Raw genomic sequence first — 7,367 nt, 5'->3', positions numbered from 1 at the left:
CTGTCCAATGAACAGATGTCATAGGCTACAGGCTGTAAATATTTGTTTGCCAGTTGTTTGTCAGTGTTTCAGAAACAAAGGTGGACAGAGAGCTGCTAGATCTCTCTGCAGACAGGTGGTAACTACACTGAAGGATTTTTCTACACATGTGCTGTTTGGGGCCTCTCTCTCTCTCTCCCTCTCTCTCTTTCCCTCTCTGGTGTGTTTGAGAGCTGAGAGAAATGTACACAGTTGTTGGTCTGTAATGTTGCTAACTGCAGGTCAATGAACTCCAGTATCACTAGTTAAGCATCTCCATTTTCTGTGTTCTGGTCTCTTCTGTTCATGTGTGTGTGGATGTAAAGAACCTGTTGTAAATCTAATGCCTTTGAATTAATATTTATCTCTTCTCCTCTCTTCTCCTTTCTTCTTCTCTAAAAAAGATAGCTAGATAGATAAATGGATGGATAGAGTATGTATTATGTATTGTCTTGTATTTAAGGTACCACTCATGGACACCAGGTATTGACTCTTTTTCAACAAGGCATGCTTTTGTTTTGTATGGCAGTTGTAAGTTTCAGGAAAAAACATAAATAAGAAGAATATATATGAACGCCTTGGATGAAAGACAAGCAAGAGAGGGAAATGCTAGAAATAGAGAGAGGAGAAGTTGAGGTTGCCAAACTAAGAGAGAAGAAGGACAGAAGGATACATGAGAGAGAAAGATGAAGAAGAACAAGAAGAAGAGCTTGGCTGTCAGGCAAGCAGACAGGCTATGTGCATCAATACAAATGATAGAGGACGAGAGACAGCAGGAGCCTAGTGCAGTGTAAGCGTCTGGTGCGGTCAGCAGCTTTAAATCACACTGGCACTCCACAACAAAAAAACACACAGCTCTATTGTGCTGTCACCCCAGCAATAATGAACAATTTATACACTGGTCTCTGCATTCATGTTATTAATATTCTGGTCTGTTTCTGAGTGAAAGTAATCATCCACAGTGTATAGAAAACAGTTTTATGCTCTTTTTAATTATAGTTGATAAACAGATTTGCCTTATCAGATTTGCCCCTAAATCAGAAAATCAGAAACAAATACTCATTTGTTTCTTTACTTTAACTATCAGTAAGTCAAATATGGATGAAAGAGAATCTATTCAATGAAGATAATGCTATTTAGTTGGCACAAGATAACGGAGCAAAAACAGAATTACCAAAAGCCAAACATTTTTTGAAAGTTCCTACAAAAGTGAAATAATAAAAAAAGAAATGCTTATTTCTTTTACTGATAGTAATTAGACCCAAAAATAAGTCCATTATTCTAAATGCCTTTTTGCGTAGTTATTATTTGTGGTTAATTATGATATATCACATTAATCAGATGTGTTGATAAGTATGAGTGTGTTAGCAATAACCAGAACATGCAAACATACAGATGTTTACCCAGGCAACATTTTTGTGCATTTCCGATTAAAAATCAAATACAGAAATGCCTTGGAAATGTTTTCAAGGCATTAATATTTACTGCAGTATTTCAGTAGTCCTCAAAATGAATATCGCTACTCTATGTGGTTTGATGTTGATATCTAACTCAGCTGAGTTTGTTCAGGCTAACAGAAAACAGCAATTTCCATCTCAATAACTATTTTGAGCCATAGCCTGCTGAAGGACAAATAGTTGGGAAGTTTTGCACATAAAAGCTAGATCTCTTAGAGTGAAATGGTCACCTAATGACAGTGGCGATCCTAAACTAAAATTCTTGAAAAAACAGAGGCTTTTTCTGTGGAGAGTGTTGGGTCAGGCCCAGTGATGCGGGGCAGGGTGTCTGTGTCTCTGTCTGGAGCTTGTGTCCACTGATCCTCCCCTGCTCTGAATGGAGGCCAGAATACATGCTGGCTTTATTTGTACTGGATGATCCTCCCAGAAGAAAATCACAGTGTGTCTGTGTTACTGGATGTTTAAATGCCCAGGCCTATCACATTCATTCATGAAATGGTCTTTACACACACACTATAATCTAAATCTAACCTGAAACTGCTGGAATTAACTATTATAAAAAGGGAAGAAGGAGGAAATTACCCTTCCTAGGTCACAGATATATGTAGGTTTGTTCAAGTTCCTGCCCTCTGAATACTTCAACATAGGTTTTTTTGAGTTTACTCCAGAAAGAAACATAAGAGGTACTCCATATTTGTATAAGGGGAATCATTATCCGTTAAAAAATCTGCGGTTTTAGCATTAATTTGCCATATAATGTCCTTTCATTCTCATACATTGTGTTTTATGTTCTACATAAATGCCACATGAAAATACAGACAGTCAGAAATGTATTGTCTTACACATAACCTTTCAGTGTTTGTTTTGCTCTTCTGTTCAAATGAGGGTAAAAACTGGAGGACATGTTCAGTCTGTACATACAACAACCAGGAGACTCACGTAATATGTCTCCAAGAACTTGATAAAGCACGATCTTTGACTGAGCCATCAGTGAAATGTAAACACTTTCACAGCACCTGACTGTTTTTTTGGCAATAGGCACTGAGATGTACTCTATAAAGTAGTATACATGCTTCTATGGAAGAATGAAGCATAGCACGGTTTTGGTTGGAGGTGGTAATAAAGCAAGTACAAAACAAGTAAAAATTATTGTGTGGCAAAAATATGGATTAAGGGCTTCTATGTTAAAATGCGATACATGGATATTCATTCATTAATGCATTGACAAAAAATATGCAGCCAGGACAATGAATTAAACAAAGCAGTAACTTTAGATCTATGTGCTAGATTGATGAGTGAAAGGGAAACTTGAGAGCAGTTGGTGGACATAATGTATTTATTAATGAAGGAGAGAATCTAAGATGGCACAGACTCCCATTCATGCCAGCACACACTACTGAAGTTCAATGGGGTTAGGGTATTTTGGACCACTGTCCAGTTTGCCATGATTCTATCCGCAAAGTTTAACGGAAAGTTCAGAATTTGTAAAAACATATGTTTATTAAATATCCAATTAAATATCAAATTTTTTTAGAATTGCTAGCCTTTGGCATTTAATTCCAGGTAAAGCGAAGATCAATGATCCATCTCTATCCATTCAATCTGGGGTACACCCTGGACAGGTAACCAGCATCACAGGGGGAAATCAATGATGAACATATAAATCAGATGTTCCTGACAACTTGTGCCCAGTGATTAAAGATGTAAAGAGTTTGGCCTAGAGCAAGAGTAAAGTGCCTTTATGTAACTCTGTTGTGATTTGGTGCCATATAAATACACTTGATTTGATTTGGTTTTCCAGGAGAAAAAAATTAATTTCAGTAAAATGATATACTGAAAAAGACCTTAGATTATAGCACCCCCATCAGTGCAATAAGTAAATTTTCAGAATTACTGGGGATTATTTGTCCCACTAAATTGCAATTGAATTGAATTTAAAGACCATGGTTTCTTCAACCGTATTAAACATACACCAATGCTTTAAAAATACAATATGGCAGTTTTTCTCTATGGGAATGATGACCTACTGCTGCCTGATTATAAATGTATTGCTGGACAGAAAAGCACAATGTGGAAACAGAGTTCGGAGTGTTTCTGATAGCTCGACATGAAATTGCCAGATGACCGTGCTTCAGAAACACACAGCTATTCCACCGGAGGGAGCCACATTTCAGTATTCAATCTAAAAATTAATCTGAAAAGGAACATTAATTTAGTGTATAAAGGGAGGGGCCCATTTTATATCTATAAACAAACAAACAAACAATATATATATATATCCTCTTTTCTAACAAATGATTTGCATGAAAATCAGCCTGTCACTGTATTGGTTTTGCAATTGAGGCATAAGAATCAAAGAAGACTGAAAAGGTAAAATGATTTTGGTAATATTTACTGGCCAGGTGATGTTGGCTAATGAATGATATCAATTTACTAGTATGTAAAAATATTTGGAATCTAACAGGAAACCTCAGACAAGGCCTTAAATCCCTTTTTTCTAAATTATTCTATTTTTATTGGAAGTGTTAATTTTCCTGTTGGCTTCCTATTTTAAGGACTGTATCTACCAACCAGACTACTATGAAGTCTACTACTATGTATATTGCTATGGCAACAGCCCTTCAATGAACTGTGAGCACTTAGTGTCGAGATTTTAACAGTGACAAACATGTTTCATATTGCAAGAGCTGCTTAATCGGGCTACCAAAACAATGCAGTAGTATCTCAGAGCGTCTTGAGCATCTGAAGGTTAGGATGTGTTTATGGATATGGTTCAGTATTGTCTACTGGGGGTCAATTCTCTGATAGATTTATTACCCTAAACGTGCTCTGAAATACTGTTCAACCAGACTGTGGACAAAAATCTCAAAGCAGGGATGACCTTTACAGAAAAGCCAAAACCATCACTCAGTCAGTGCTGAGCTCGTTTTATCCCCGCTGAAAATGGATTTCTGAATCTTTCAGTTCGATGGATAGAGTATAACTAGAGTTTCACAGAGTTTTAAACTTGGTTAACAAGAGGAAGCTTAAGGTTCATTGTTTAACTGAGTGTGCTCAGACATGTGCACACACACACACACATGCAGAGAGAGAGAGAGAGAGAGAGAGAGAGAGAGAGAGAGAGAGAGAGAGAGAGAGAAACACTTTCAACACATTCCAATGATGCTGATAAACTGCATCCAGAACAGAGACTGGAGCAGTTTGGACACTGTGACCTCTTGATGTAGATGAGAGGTTTCTCTGTGTTCAGCTTAATGTGAAAGTGCTGACAGCTGGTCAGTCCATGGCGAGGAATCACAGTTTTCTTTGACCAAAATCTTTGTATTGCAGAGATACAGATAATTAGTTCTAGGTCACGCTGCTGAGAGATCCATATGTGGCACAGGAAGTTATATGGCTCCATATCCACAGACCAGTGCCAACTGGTAGGAATATCAGCTCCTGAAGACAACTCATACACAGGATTTTCACATGACAGTCCTAGAAATTGTCCACTTACAAAGTTAGAGCATTCTGTGCTGAGTGTGGAGGCTATGCACAGGCTTTAGTTGACCATTGCTTTAGGAACCATAAAACAGCATCATTTCCAAGAATATTTGTGCTGGGTTTTTTTTGTTTTCGATTTTTATCACACTGGGGGTAAACTGAGTGTTGCTCAAAAAAAGCCATGAGGTTATCTAATATTAAATCGACTCAACTCTTGGGAGCGTGGATGTGCTCTGATGCTTTGGGCTGTGAGTGGTGCCGGAAGGAGGGTCAGTGTGAGTATCATTAAATGCAGAAATGAACAATTTCTTGTATGGAACAAATAAATTGTCTGGCATTTTGTTAATCTTTTCCAATTTCCCGTGAAAAATCATGCTGCTCTGGAACAAAATGCTGGATAAGATCTATCCATTGACAGGCTGAAATCTCCATCCTTCAGATTGCAGTGCTCATACAGTGTTTATTGAGTAATTCGTAAATATATGAGAAGGAGGGAAGAAATGTGATGCTTCTGGTGGAATGATTTCAAATGAAAAGTGTCTATATTGATTCATTTACTCATCCTTTCATTCATTCATTCATTCATTCATACAACAGTGCGATGTTTCATTGTAATAATAATCCACAAGGTGGCAGTACATACAAACCAGCTGTAGTGGTGAAGACTGCCGTATCCATCACTAAATGAAAGCATTTTCATCCAGATATCTCTTAACAGATGATTTTAGCTCAGATTCCATATAAGTTGACTTTCAATGCATTCAATCTTGATGTAACGTTCATACACAAATGTTTACCAGAAGATATGTTGTAATAAAAGTTGTCAAATTATTACATTACAGATGATGACTATGACTTCATAGAAACTCATTACATGTGTTGTTATTTCTCAGTATTAGAGTATGTAAAATGTTGGCTTTCCCTACATATATTTTCTGATAGACTAACTAATTGCAACTGATTGCAAGTGCTCTAATTATACTGAAGCTTCACTCCAATGATTCATGTTAATGACCTTGGAACCTAATGTTGATTTACCCTGGTTTCAAGATCAACATACATAATTTATTTTGTGAAATAATTAGTGTGGGGCAGAACTGGCTTATCTCTTCATGAGATTCATTACAGCAGTGACTTCAAGCCACAGTGGGGTTTTTGAGTGTTATTTATGAAATCGACTTTTAAAAATAGAGCCCCAATGACAAATTCAACGAAAAACTATATCTATATCAATCTCTGAGTATTCCGACGCTTTCATTTTTTGTAGGATAAATTTAAGTCATAACTGAACACTTTGTGTTCTTTTTTATGTGAGTTTCTGATTATATTAGTTTTGAAATTTGTGGCTTTATAATGTGTGCATTTGCTCAAGAAAATGAATATTGTATCTTTTATCCCAGCCCACACTTAGTTCAGACCCCATTTTCCCCATTTCACCTGTCAGTTTCACAAAGAAAGCATCACACATCTAGTAACGGTTAAAAAACAACAACAAACAAATGAAAAACAACAACAACAAAAAAAAAAATAATATATATATATATATATTACTTTGCTTAACTGTAGATGTAGACTTTGATATTTTTCTCATTTTTGCCATTCACCATACAGTTCACCGGAATAAAGAGTACTGCCCCCTTATCAAAGTAGGGGCTTTAGAACATAATGAAACATGACAGTAGACAGTAAAAGTTAGACTACATCATGGGAGTTTGTGAGGTTCATACCTTAGTGTGTACAGGTGCTGCTGTAAGACTGACTGGACAGTATACTGGTAAACACGTGTGTGCATTTTGTTGATCCACATGATGATGAGTCTTTTAATTAAAATAATGCTTGTGTTCACATTTCAGAAAAATATGAAACTATAAAGAATAGGAGCATCAAAATGCAAATGCAATGTGATTGTTAAAGTAAAACACAAAGTGGCTCACATATAGTTTTTCATCCAAAATATTCATTGCAAACTGTGTTGTTGATTTCGTTGCCTAAGTTACAGATGTTAAAGATATTTCAGGTAAGGTGAGATACATGGATTTACATGGCAGACAGTTGGCGTTTTTAAACTGGTGGTCTGGTGGTTTAAATGCTAACAAAGAAATGACTGTGTGGGCTACAGTTCTTCCAGGAAGGCAGTATCACCATATTAGGTATTCAATACCATGCTTGACCCTGTGCTTGAGTGGCCTGATAATCAGACTGAATTACAAATTTGTTTCACTTTGTGATACAAATCAGTGCTGTAGGAGGCAATTCAAGAGGCCTCGACTTCAGAGGTCAGTAGTTGTGCTGAGCACTTGTTGCAATATGACCTCAGTCCGTAGCCCTTTTAAAATGATTATGGCATGAACATGTTTTTATGCACCAGAGGCAGAAGCAGGAAGCAACAAGATCACATAATTACTT

This window comes from Echeneis naucrates, chromosome 21 (genome assembly GCF_900963305.1).
Source record: "Echeneis naucrates chromosome 21, fEcheNa1.1, whole genome shotgun sequence".
Classification (NCBI taxonomy): domain Eukaryota; kingdom Metazoa; phylum Chordata; class Actinopteri; order Carangiformes; family Echeneidae; genus Echeneis; species Echeneis naucrates.
The sequence above is the reverse complement of the archived record's forward strand: the minus strand, read 5'-3'. Positions refer to the sequence as shown.